The following is a 12,790-nucleotide window of genomic DNA, read 5'->3' on the forward strand; positions in this document are numbered from 1 at the left end:
GCTCTGGTGGGCCACTGAGAGGGGGGCTGAAGTGTGCCTGGCGGGCAGAGGACAGGAGGGTGACGAGACAATCACAGAGGAAGGTCAGCTGGCCCTTCAGAAGCAGGACGGAGAAGCAGAAGGATGAGCCGCCAGAGGCTGTTCACGTGGGTGGTGGTCATCTCAGCGACAGCTCGTGGGGTCTGAGAGAGAAGAAGGCCTGGCCAGAGCGGTGATTCTTTTAAGAAGCTTTTCTGCAAAGAGACGGGACCTGAGCTGGCAGGACCAGTGGAATATAGAGCAGGATTTTGTTTGGTTGGTTTCTACGGGAGAAATGGCGTTTTTATTAGATAATGGGAAGGATCCAGGGGAGAATAAAAGGTTGATGGACAAAGAAGGGAGAGTTGTAGGGGGATGTCCCTGAGTAGGTGAGAAAGGACAGGACCCGGTCCCTAAGTAGAGATCTGTGGGCCTGGAACACGGAAAGCTAATGGGGGTCGCGAGTGCGAAGGCAGCGAAGGTGGTGCAGAGGCTGATGGGGTGGGGAGGGAGCGGAAGGGGGTGGAAGTTCTTCCCTAATGTCCTCATCAGTAAGGTGAAAGCACAAGGCAGGCCCTGGCTGGTTTGGCTCAGCAGTAGAGCATCGGCCCGCGGACCACTGAGTTGCGGGTTTGATTCCAGGGCACGTCCCTCGGTTGCAGTTCATCCCTGGCCCTGGTCGGGGTCGTGCGGGAGGCAGCCAGTCAAGGTGTCCCTCTCACGTTGAGGTTTCTCTCTCTCTCCTTCTCTACCTGAAGATAAACAGAAAAATATCCTCAGGTGAGGATTAAAAAAAAAGGTCAGTAACTGAGATGAGGATGTGGGGAGTGGGGTGTGAGGGAGGTGAGGAGAGAGGAGAGAAAATGAACTGCAGACTTGGAACAGAGTGTGAGTGTACGTAGCCTGGAGATGACTTGCCTGGGGTCCAAGGGCTCGAAGCTCTGTGACAGGAATTCACCGTGAGCTCTGCTGGTGTGGCCGTGTGTCTCTCCAACTGTACTTACATCTAATCTCCTTCACTTCCTTTATGTTTTTTTCCCTCAGAAGAACTTTAGAATAGAGCCTTGTTTGAAAACAAAAGGTTGTTGAAAATAACCTTGGCAGCCTGTCTTCCGAAAAGCCCATTTTCCTTAGCTTCACGTAGACATCCCTCCTTAACTAAGATCTAAAAGTTAATCCAATTCTTGGCATCTTGTGTTTGCACAGTCTCCTCTCTGGCCTCCTCTTAGAATGTGCTTCTCCCTCCAAAAATAAAAAATGCAGAGAAGTCATATATTTTTCTGACTCCAACAGTGTTGCTTTCTTTCCGAAATGTCTAGCTTCCTTGAGTCCATTCCCCTGGTTAAGTCCTGCATACTTTACGTTCGGTCCTACTTCCCGGAGTATTCCGAATGGTCAGGCCAACGGACCTTTCTCTCTGTGATCAGTCTTGTCACCCTCCTGTCCCCCCATGCCAGGCACACTGGAACTTTCTTCGCTTCCCAGCCCAGGTTAAATCCCATCCCTCACTAGGGTGCTGGGGGAGGGTTCCGTTCTATGCATCTACCTCCATCGGCAGCTGCTGATGCGTGTGGAGCCGTGAGGGAGGTCATCCATGAGGCAGCGTGTCACCACCCACACCTACAGGCTGGACGTGATGCTCCGCTTTGGTGTAGCACAGGTACGTGCAGAACCCCCTGGGCTGTGGCTACATCTGTGACCAAGGTGGAAGGAGGACCAGCCCGGCTGTAGGGATACTGCCGTTCTAGGGCCCAGTCCCAGCGGCATTGATCACACTTTGATGAGGGAGGGGGGAGGGGCCCCGTTCCACACGCTGCCTCCTGAGGACTCTGAAACCCTTGGCTGCAGCCACCACAGCCTTCACCTCCCTCGTCTTCACTCCTCACTCATCCTTCCTGTGAGGCCTGCTGCACACAACAAGCTGAACAAATGCTTGCGAGTTGGAACCGAGGTCTTCTGTGCTGTAGGACAGTGTGCGGAGGAAACCCTGGGGGGCGAGGGCAGCCGAGCTGGGGAGACGCTGAGTAAGCTAAGCCCGTGAGGTCCCCTCTTCTATCATAGATCTCTGTTACCACGGCAGGTTTAGTGTATGTACAGTAAAGTTCTACTTCTGCTTCTTTTTTAAAAAAAACAGAACTCACATTTTATTTACGTTGAAATAAACTATACAAAATTGACTTTCTTCACCACCCCAAACCCCAGCAACATTTTCTGTTTTATTCCCAGATAACTACAAAATACATCTTTGTAGGTTTTCCGGGTTTTGCTTGTAATTCAAGATGAGGCAGCAGATATGGTCATGGAAAAAAGACAGAATAAAACAGAAAAATCAGTCGTCGGTATCCATGGCCTCTGGTGCTGTCTTGACCAGGAAACAAGTGTTCGACCTATTCCTGCAAAACGCTTGTGAAGGTACCGGCTCAGCAAAGGAATGTAAACAGCAGCACCCAGATGTGGAGCCCATGCAGCTCTTCCGTCACGCTCTCTGTAACCTGCTTCTTCGTGGTCGCCGGAGAAACACGCCGTCGACGCCGCCACCCTCGTTCCGCAAGCTCGCCTTTCCTTCACGGCCCGGCGATTCCCGTCACTGGCCGTTACAGAGAGTTAACAGCCGACTTAAAACACCTGCTCTTCAAAGGTTAGTCGTGAGCTTCACTGTAAGATTTCATGAAATGTATTCCTTCCTCCCCACCGCCTCAAATGTATTTCTTCAAAGAACTGATAACTCAATACCCGACAACTTGATCCACAGTGATAATAAATGTTACGTCTAAAGTGACTTAGCTGAAACAATTCCAAAGTGCCATCGGCAGAGATCACACAGGGCACTTTGAATGCTTCTTCTGGAAGAATGGTTAGTTCTCCAAAGCAGGAGAGTTCAAACAGGGGCCATGTAAACAGGCAGCTTTTCAATGGCTTACGTACTCAAGATATTCAGTGATTAAGAGGCCGATATACACCTTACAGCTTTTCTATGTTTTCAAATTTCTTACAGATTTCTTTCAAAATCAAATATAAGGGAAAACCTATTTTTATTTATTTATTTATTTATTTATTTATTTATTTATTTATTTACTTTAGAGAGAGAGGATGGGAGAGGGAGAGAGAAACATCGATGCGAGAGAACATCGACTGGCTGTCTCCCACATGCCCCCCACTGGGGATCGGGCCCACAACCTGGGCATGTGTCCTGACTGGGACTCGAACCAGCGACCTCTTGGTGCATGGGTCGACGCTCAACCACTGAGCCACACCGGCCAGGCGAGAAAACCTATTTTAAAGGTCTCTCAGGTATTTTCGACAGTTTCGGAATTATCTGTGGGAAGCTCTGACTTAGTTGTATAGAGTGTGATGTATGTGTCCACCATTAAATCCAATCATGTTTTATACAGAAGTTTATGTTAAGCAAAGCTCAGTTACTTGACCTTTACCTGCAGGTGTTCCTCGGGGATGCTTCGAGATGCTGTCGCCCATTTTCACAGCCCTCATTCTCAACCTTCGTCACGGGAAGAACGCACGGGCCTTCGGCAGTGCGTAAACGTTAGGAGAAAACCTGACGTCTGGCAGGCGGAGGGCTTCATCAGTGGTGGAGGGGAGCCCTACGTCGTTCCCTCTGTGTCTCCACCTGATTCTCCAACAGTGCAGCTCAGCGGACAGTGGGTCAGGATTGGCTGGGTCGCTTCTGCACATCAGCGTGGTGCTCCTCCGAGGTGCTGCATTTGGGCTGTCCCGGGCAGGGGTACCAGAGCTCAGCACGTGAGAGCGCTGAGTGCTGTTCTGAGAACATACCTTCCGGATCCGGAATGATGTGCCCCCGGTTGGAACACAGGGAGCTTCTTTGCAGAGCCTCTCAGAGGTCAGCTGAGTTCCAGGTTCCACACTGAGCTCTGCGGGGGTCCCCCAGGAGCTGCACCTGAACATCGAGTTTGGTTGCCAGATGGGTGCCTTCCTCAAACCAAAATTCATGAGAAACTTCAGTATTTTCCATCACTTTGTTTCGTGAACACAGCCCCGCAGTCAAGCCCCTTCTGCACAGAGATGTAGAAGTTGCCCCCCGAGATGTTCCCCAAAGGCTCTTGGAAAAGGTAGAACGTTTCTAAGATCGACAACCGTAACGACGAGATCAGAAGCAGTGACCGCACTACCAAGTACAAGTGCTCGGCCCGCCATGCAGTTACTCCATCCGGTATTTGTGTCATTGTTTATACCATCTAAACGCACAACAGGCGCTGGTAGGAGGTCCGCGGAAATCTCCAAAGCATCGCGCCTGCCTGTCCCCGGAGAACGGCAAGTTTCCTCAGTTCTTTACTCCCTTCTTCACTGTTCTGAAAGCGGACAGAAATAGTGTCAAGCTCTAAACGCAGTTGTGATCGATGGAAAAAAGAACAAACGTCCTCAACTGTTCCGAATGCAACAGACACTCCGTGACAGGCACCGGGTCTGCCAGCCGCCTTTCAGGGCACCGGCGGAGCAGAGCGTAGACAGCCTGGGGACATTTCTCCGCAAGGCTGGGAGCAACAAATTTCGTTCTGGAAGAAAACCCACCAGACACGAGGTGAGCCCGGCCACAACAACATCCATGTGAGCCCCCCCTTCTCGGTTACCGTGGTGTGAAATTTCGTAGCCCAGAGGCGGGCGCCCGCTTGGTCAGGCAGGCAGCACGGGGATTCCTCTCGGCTGGGAGCTTCATCCACCCACCGCATCAAGGCGGGCAGGTGCCCTTCCCGGCTGTGTCCCCCCGTTGTCAGGGACCATGGACAAGAGGTGCGTCTCTCACTGCCTGCGGTTTCGTCCCGAGCGCAGCCCTCCCAAATCGCTGGCGTCGGTGTCGGCTGGGTTTTGGGGACAGAACGATGTGTTGCCCGCTGCTGTCTCCAAGGCTGTTCACCAGAAGTCCTCCGGCACCCAGCGGCGCTCGCAGGTTGTCAGGAGTAAGGAGACCTTCTGGGATTTCATCAGCTCCGTGTCCATCCAGGGGCATGTTTTGTTTTCCCATAAGAATCAGCATTTCAAGTAAAGAGTTTAAGTATTCATTGTCCTCCTCCTGTTCAAGGGCTAAAGGTAGAATGTCTTCACCCTGTTCTTCACCCCCTCCTTCTGTCCTGGGGTTCTGAGCACGGAGTTGATTTCTTTATGTTTTTGCTCTTGCTTAGAAGTTTCGTCCATTCTTTTCTGCTTCAGTGACCTGATTTCATCTTCACTCAATTCTTTTATTCGTTTTCTGTGTCTGCTATGTGGATGGTTCAAATGAGTGGTAAGATCGAATAGTGTTGCTGTCGCATTATCTCGAAGAACTGTCCTGTGAGGACTCTCCCACGGGCTTCACAAGTATCTGCTTCAAATAATTTTGAGAGATAGATAACCCAATCATTCTCTGGTTTTCTGGGGCCTCTGCAAAATGTATAGCTCTACAGATCATAGAGGTCTCGGAGTGTTTGGCACATAATGTTTATTTAGCTGATCAGGTGTTTTATCTTGTAAGTCTGCTCTCCTGCAAATTTCCACCCACTCCTGGCATCTGGCCAGGTCCCGCGGGAACCTGAAGAAAGCCGGGTCCCACTGCGCTCCCCTCCCCGCCTCCTCAGGGCACCCCGCCCGCCGCCCATCGGGGCCCAGGGGAGGGGCCCCATTTCTTTTTCTAAGATAGAGTAAAAGTCAAATATTAGAATAAAATCCATGCCAAATTGAGATAGAAGATACAGTCCTTAGCAGGGCATGGATGACCCTCACTAGCAAATCTGTTTTTCTTTCCTGGTTCTCATTTTCTCTTTCATTCAAAGACGTCCTTTATTCTAAAGCATGTTAGTTTTTCCAAAGAATTCAGTTTTTTAAAAGACATATATTTTTTTATTGATTAGAGAGAGAGGAAGGGAGAGAGAGAGAGAGAGAAACATTGATGAGAGAGAACATCGATTGGCCACCTCCTACACGCCCCTGGGGATTTGGCCCACAACCTGGGCTTGTGCCTTGACCAGGAATCAAACCTCTTGGTGCATGGGTCAGTGCTCAACCACTGAGTCACACTGGCCGGGCCAAAGAATTCAGTTTTATCTCCCATTTCTCCTTTTCCCCACTCATGCTCATCTGGCTCTCGTGGACTAGAATGTCCTTTCGGTCCTGGGCCTGCCACACCTACTAGTCCTCCAGCTGAAAGGTCACTCTCCCGGGAGGCTATGCTGTCCCGCCCTTTGTCTACAGGGTGGGGCCCCTCCCGGGACCCCTTCGCACCCAGGGCACTATGTCTCTTGTGATCAACTTTGGTTGGTCATCTGCCTCCTCCACTTGGGTGCAAACATTATGAGAAAGCACATTTTTAAATCTGTAATTTAGAGCTCACTGCACTGAGATAGACAAGATACAAATATCATTTTTATACATAACGGAACAGGAAAGTCTCCAATTTAGGAAGTAAAGCCCATCTCCGTTTGGTCTCTTACTAATACATTGTTTTACCAGAAGGCTCTAAAAATTTAAGTTTTCTTCCAAGAAATTCTCTGGGGTAGGTTGATATCATAGCCCTTGGTTTAAAATAATGTGTGTGTGTGTGTGTGTTATTAGTTTATTTTATGTTCGAAGAGGGAAGTCTCTTATCCTAGGGTTAACAGACAAATTAGCGGTAGATCAGGCTGGTAGATTAAAAAATACTGATATTTCTATGTATTTATTTATTTTTAGTAAGAACATAGTTATTGAATATCTTCTAGGATCCAACAGCTCTACCAGGCAGATACAGTCATCACTCATCAAAAATATTTCTCTTGACTTCCTTTCTGTTTTATTTTTATAGCTAGAATTTTTAAGGCAGAGGCACACCTCAGAGTGTGTCTGCAGTCCCAGGAAAGTTGCCTTGTACATGAAATTGTGTCTTCAAGGTAATGACGGAGTGAGCTGCGAACATGGCAATCAGTTTACAGTGTTCTCCCACAAAGACACGCAGAGCCACGAAGAGTGCTCCGTGGAGCATGCAGCCCGTGACAAGCCGTCGCTGTGCTTGCCGGAACCTCTTCCTCCCAGGGTATTATGACAGATACCGTGCTGGTGCTAACATTGCTCTAAGTGATCAGGTCTGGGCGTGGGGGGTGGTGAGGTGAAACGGAGATAAAATGCAGTTTACACTCTGGTTGCTTAGCTAGAAACCAGTAGGGAACCAAACCAGCAATTCCTAAGTGAGGTTTTAGGGTGACATGGGGACACCCCATCCCAAGCCTCCCCCCCTCCCACACACGCTCAATCTGTGAGGGTTCTAATAGGCTATAAATACTCTTTCAAATGTGTTTTTCATTTGGTGTGCATGGAAGGTAAACAGCAAAAAGGTGAATGAATGAAAGAGAAAACTGGTCTTCATGTCAGAGGAGCAGAAAACCACTCTGAACCTCACTCCTAGTCTCTTGGGACAGTCCTCCAGCAGAGGAGGGGGCCCCAGAGAATGACATCAACAACAAACAGTCCCACTGGCTCATTGGACTGGTGTGTGGCCAATACCATTGGCTCCAACCCAGACGAACCCCTCAGCCAGGGAAGGGTGGCGTGGTTAGAGTGCACGGCCCAAGTCATTAAATATTCACCGTTGTGGAGTCAGTGTCTGCCTGCCTCCCCCCACACACGCCCAATTCATATGTTGAAGCCCTAATACCCAATAGGGTGGTATTTGAAGATGAGGCCTTTGGGGCGTAAGTAGGGTGAGATAAAGTAGGATAGTGGGGCTCTCATGATGGGAATAACATCTTTACAGGAGAACCAGAGAGCTGGCTCTCTCTCCATGGACACACGTTAAGGAAAGGCCATGTGAGGACGCAGCAAGAAGGTGGCCGTCTGCAAGCCAGAAAGAGAGACTCACCAGAAACAGAAACTGGATTTACCAGCACCTTCCAGCCTCCAGAACCATGGGGCAATCATTTCTGTTGCCTAGTGCCCAGCCTGAGCAGACTAACACCTTAGCAGTCACCAGCCCGTGTCCTCCCAAGGCTCGGTGCCCTGGGTGTCCAGTCCCTGACTCCCTGCCGTAGCAGAGAACCCCTCACGCACAGCTCCAAGCCTGGGAGTGGGGCAGAACACGGCCCTTCTGACTCACTGGGACCACAGTGTCCCCAGAACCTTTACTAATTTGTGGTGCTATCCATTCAGTTCTCCCCTGTAGAGTCCATCTAATTAAGATAATAATGGAAAACAGCATTTATAGAGCTTTCTCTGTGTGCCAGACAAGTCCTTGACAAGCAGTATCTCATGAAACCCTCCCAACAACACAATGGGGTGGGTACTACTTTTATTGACCAATTTTACAGAGAAGGAAACAGGTACAGAGAGTTCAGACCCCTTGCCAGAAATCCTAGTGAGATTTGACTTTAGAAGCCAAGTTGTTGATTGTTTATTCATCTTTATAAACAAGTGTTGAACAGCGATCATGTGTCACGCCCTGTGATGGGGGCTAAGCTTACTGTGGAGGACAAAACATGTGTGGTCCTGCCCTCCCAGTCTGGTGACAGTTAACAGACAGAGAATCCTCCATCTGTACTCATAGCCCGTGGCATGTGCAACAACAGAGATGAACAGGGTCAGTGGGGCAAAGGCAAGGCCGTCAGGAAAGGGCTGTCAGAGGAGGTGAGACGGAAACTGAGATCTGAAGGGAACAGTGGGGGAAGCTGGGGGCGGGGCCAGGGGCGGGGCCGGGGGCGGGGCTGGGGCGGCGGTGCAGCAGATGGAACAGTAAGTGCAAACACCTTGAAATGGGACCATGCTGGGCAAGCCTGAGGGGCTGAGTGAGGTCAGAGGGGCTGGTGCTGGAGCGAGTGGAAGGGGAGGGTCTGAGGCCCTGGGGTGACTACAGAAGCCCGAGTGCTGCCGAGTCTGGTCCGTGCGCCCACACGGTCGGGATAGGAAGAAGAAGGGTTGGCTGATAGGCGCCCCTGCTCCGTAGGGGTTGTGTCCGGCCCTCACTACTGTATGCCTGTTCGTTTTCACCATGGCCCTGGAAGGCAGACCTCAGCTCCGTTTTCAGGACGAGACTCCTGAGGTGGAGAATGAAGACCTGACGTTCCCAAGTCTCCCTAGACGAGTCAAGGGACTGAGACCTGAGGCCACCACCCTGCCCCACCTTTCCCAGGGTCCCCGAGCTGCCCCAGGAGGAGCCCAGCTCCCAGCTGAGGGGCACTTGCTTTGCTGGGCATGTGTGAGTTCTCCCAGGGGTGTCTTCTTCTCTCATCAAAGAGGCCTTTCTTGAAAGCAGTGATAACGCATCTATCATTTCCAGGAAACTGTCTAAAATGTCCTGAGTGGAAGGCAATCGATACCCCACAACTCAATACCACAGGCCCTTGCGGGGTCGGGCTGTGCAGCCAGGCCCCTAGGAGCAGTAAAGGCGGGGGCACCCCCAGCCCCTCCTGGCGGAGGCGGGAGGCCGGGACGGGCCTGGGAGGAGCTGTGCAGGTGGGGGGCTGGCGGCCCAGGGGCCTGGGGAAGGTGAGCAAGTCTGGTTGCTTCCGCCTCACTCTGTTCTAGGAAAACCCACGTGGTAGCAGGCTGGCTTTCCAACTCTTCCCTTCTGAACCCATCAACATTTCTCTACATTTCCCAATATACAAAATGATTGGTAGGAGAGACTTAAATGAAAGTTATATTTTACTGAAATTGTTGAGCAACTAAACAACTTCTGTCTCAGAAGGAGCAGAAAAAAGCAAAATAAAACCCAATTCTCCTTGTGCTCACTTCAATACGAGATTGCTGACTTAGTCGGTCAACAAACATATCTTGAGAGCCTACTACATGCACAGTGGAGACTAGGGCCCTGGTGAGGCCCAAGGGTTGCCCAAGACCTGCCAGGACGCTGCAGCGGAGGCAGGAAAGCTCCCGGGGGTGTACTGTCTTCTGGGTACACAGGGTTTCAGGGGAATCCATGGAAATAACATTTGAGCCATCAGAAAGTGGGCCCCATGTCTACTCATGTGTGCGTCTCCCTCTCCAACCTTGGGCGCATGGCAGGTGCTCCACAAACGTGGGCAGATGGTGGCGGAAGGTGGCAGAGGCAGGAGCAGCGTGGCCGCGCAGTGCCTGGCCCGAGTTGAGGGATCTCTGCTTGTTTGGCACTCGAGGGGCCTGCAGTCTTGGTGGGGACAAAGGCTGGAAAGGGAAAGGGCCAAGGTACCATCCAAAAGGTGTGCATGTCAGAGGGAGCCGGCAACTGTCATAAAGCAGAGTATCGTGGTCAGAGGTGAGTTTCAGGAAAATTAATCCAGCCACGTTTAATTCACAACCGCATAACTTAACATCACTGTACCTCTCTGGGCTTCCTTCCTTGCTGGCTTCCGGAAGGTTCCTCCTTTCTGGACACTCCTGTGATGTGTGACACGGTCGTGGCCGGCTGCACGCCCTGACATCTTAAAGACTGAACACAGTTGGACATACTTGCCCAGGGCGGAGGGACGGTTCCGGTGCTGGGGGAGAGGCGCCCCCAGGGGCCTGCTGAGCCCTGGAGGCGCCCACGCCAGTCGTCCAGCTTCAGAGGAACAGCTTCCCGGCCGCCAATCTGACAGCAGGGCTCCAAGTCAGGGAATGCATATGGCGAGATACCGTGGTTCCTGGTCACAGACCACGCACCCCCGGAGTCCACGTTCAAGTCCCCACGTGACTTCTGTAGAGCATCTTTCCTGTCCCATGGAGGCCTGACCAGTGAAAGGCCTGCCCTACTGAGCTCTGCCGTGGCTGACCTTGAGATGTCCTTCCCCAGCTCCTCCGCCTGGGGACATCTCTGCTGGGTTCTGCGCTGGCCGGGGCCCGTCCTTCTCCGCCAGGAAGCATGGGCTCTGGATGCCAGTCACTGGGGTGTCAGACCCCAGCTCCCCTCAGTTCCCTCATCTGTCAACTGGGATCATGTCGGTTCCTGTCTTGTGGGAGAGCGACGGGGATTAAATGAGAGGATGTGTGAGAAAGTGACCAGGGCAGCACCGGGGCTGGCTGAGCCCTCACAGCTGGGAGCTGCCACGTGCTGCCACACGACGGAGGATCAGATCTGCAAAGGGGCGGGCTGAGGCTCACTTCTGCCCCTGACGGTTAACTCAGTGCTCCCCTGGCTTCCCCTTCCTGACCTGTACCCTTGACCCCGTCCCCTGCCTTAGCTTGTCTGCCTCGCTGACTGACAGGACAGTGTGTGGTGGAGGAAGAACCCGTCCTGCTCCGCCGTCTGTCCACACGCAGCACGCAGGGCGTCTAGGTTCCGGACCGTGCCTTTCCCTGGGCGGTTTAATGTCCTTTCCTACTTTCTCTCCCCCTGCCATGCAGCTGGGGTGGTCCCTGCCTCCAGGTGTCACGGGCCTTGTCTCATCTGACTCGTCACCTCAGAGTGTCTCTAATAAGTGACTGACTGTGTGATCTCTGGACTTCTGTGTGTGTAAAGGGCATGATAATTAAAGTGACTGAGCATGGCGTTTAAAATCAAACCATGTTGAATTTATAAATTCAAATTTGTTGCTTTCTAATAGTTAATATTAATTCCATTAATATACACATATATGAATAAATACATTTGAATGATTAAACTTCACATTAATTGTGTTTAATAGCCTGAGGGACCTGAGGTTGGTTTAACTGTTGGTTGTCTGTTAAAGGGGTTGAAGACGAGGGAAGCAGGGGCTGCCGGAGACCAGGGGAGAGGGGCAAACCCTAGGTGTGGGCTGAGGGGAAGTCGAGGGGGAGCCGCACAGAGGCATGAAGAGACATTTCTCCGAAGAAGACACACAGACATGGAAGATGCTCAACATCACTAAGCATCAGGGACATGCCAGTCAAAATCTCAATCAGATATCACTTCACACCTGCCAGAATGGCTATTACCGAAAAATCAACGAACAACAAGTGTTGGTGAGGACGTGGAGGAAGGGGAACCCTTGTGCCCTGTTGGGAGGAAGGCATTTTGGTGCAACCACTAGGGAAAACAGTATGAATTTCCTCATAAACCTAAAAATAGAACTACCACATGACCCAGCAATTTCACTTCTGGGTATTCATCCAAAGAAAATAAAAACACTAATTTGAAAAGATATCTGCACCCCTATGTTCATTGCAGCATTGTTTACAATAGCCAAGATATGGAACAACCTAGGTGTCCATCGACAGATAAACGGATAAAGAAGATGTTCGTTTCCTTCTCTTGCCCTTGATCAAAGCCTCCAGGGTCTTCTCCCAGCCTGAGACCCATTCGCCCGGTGCGCTTCAACAGTATCATCTTTTCACAGTGGAGTTTATTTTTGAATCAGTCCAAAGCCCTTTGCACTGAATGTTGGTGGATAAAAATGTAGACATATTACTTTGAATCTAAAATAAAGTGTGCTGAAAGGTCACAAGACTGCTTTTTTCCTCATTTGGCCCATACTTTCAGTCTGCAAGGATCTCTCAAGAGGGCCGCCAGCTGTGTGTGAGGCAGTAACATCACTGCAACAGGCCAAACACAACAGCAACTTCACGGAGTAGCTTGCACTGAAATATGAACTCCAGTATCTTTTAAAAGGGCTTCATGACACCCTGGCTGGTTTAGCTCAGCGGTTAGAGCGTCGGCCTGTGGTCCAGAGAGACCTGGGTTCAGTTCCCGCTAAGGGCGCGTACCTCAGTTGAAGTTTGTCCCCCGCCCTGGTTGGGTGATGCGGCTGGCAGCCACGTGATGTGTCCCTTTCACGTCGATGTTTCTCTCTCCCTCTCTTTCTCTCTCTCTCTCTATCTGAACAAAATATCAAAATATGTCCTTGGGTGAGGATAAAAAAAAAAGGCTTCATGACTTTACTCTTAT

At 51.0% G+C, this 12,790-nt stretch overlaps 1 pseudogene; it reads right to left on the reverse strand.

Moving 5' to 3' along the window:
• Positions 1-3,305: 3,305 nt before the first annotated feature.
• LOC118623819 lies at positions 3,306-7,903 on the reverse strand (annotated as a pseudogene).
• Positions 7,904-12,790: the final 4,887 nt, after the last annotated feature.

The sequence above is a fragment of the Molossus molossus genome, unplaced genomic scaffold, assembly GCF_014108415.1.
Source record: "Molossus molossus isolate mMolMol1 unplaced genomic scaffold, mMolMol1.p scaffold_m16_p_10, whole genome shotgun sequence".
NCBI classification, from domain to species: domain Eukaryota; kingdom Metazoa; phylum Chordata; class Mammalia; order Chiroptera; family Molossidae; genus Molossus; species Molossus molossus.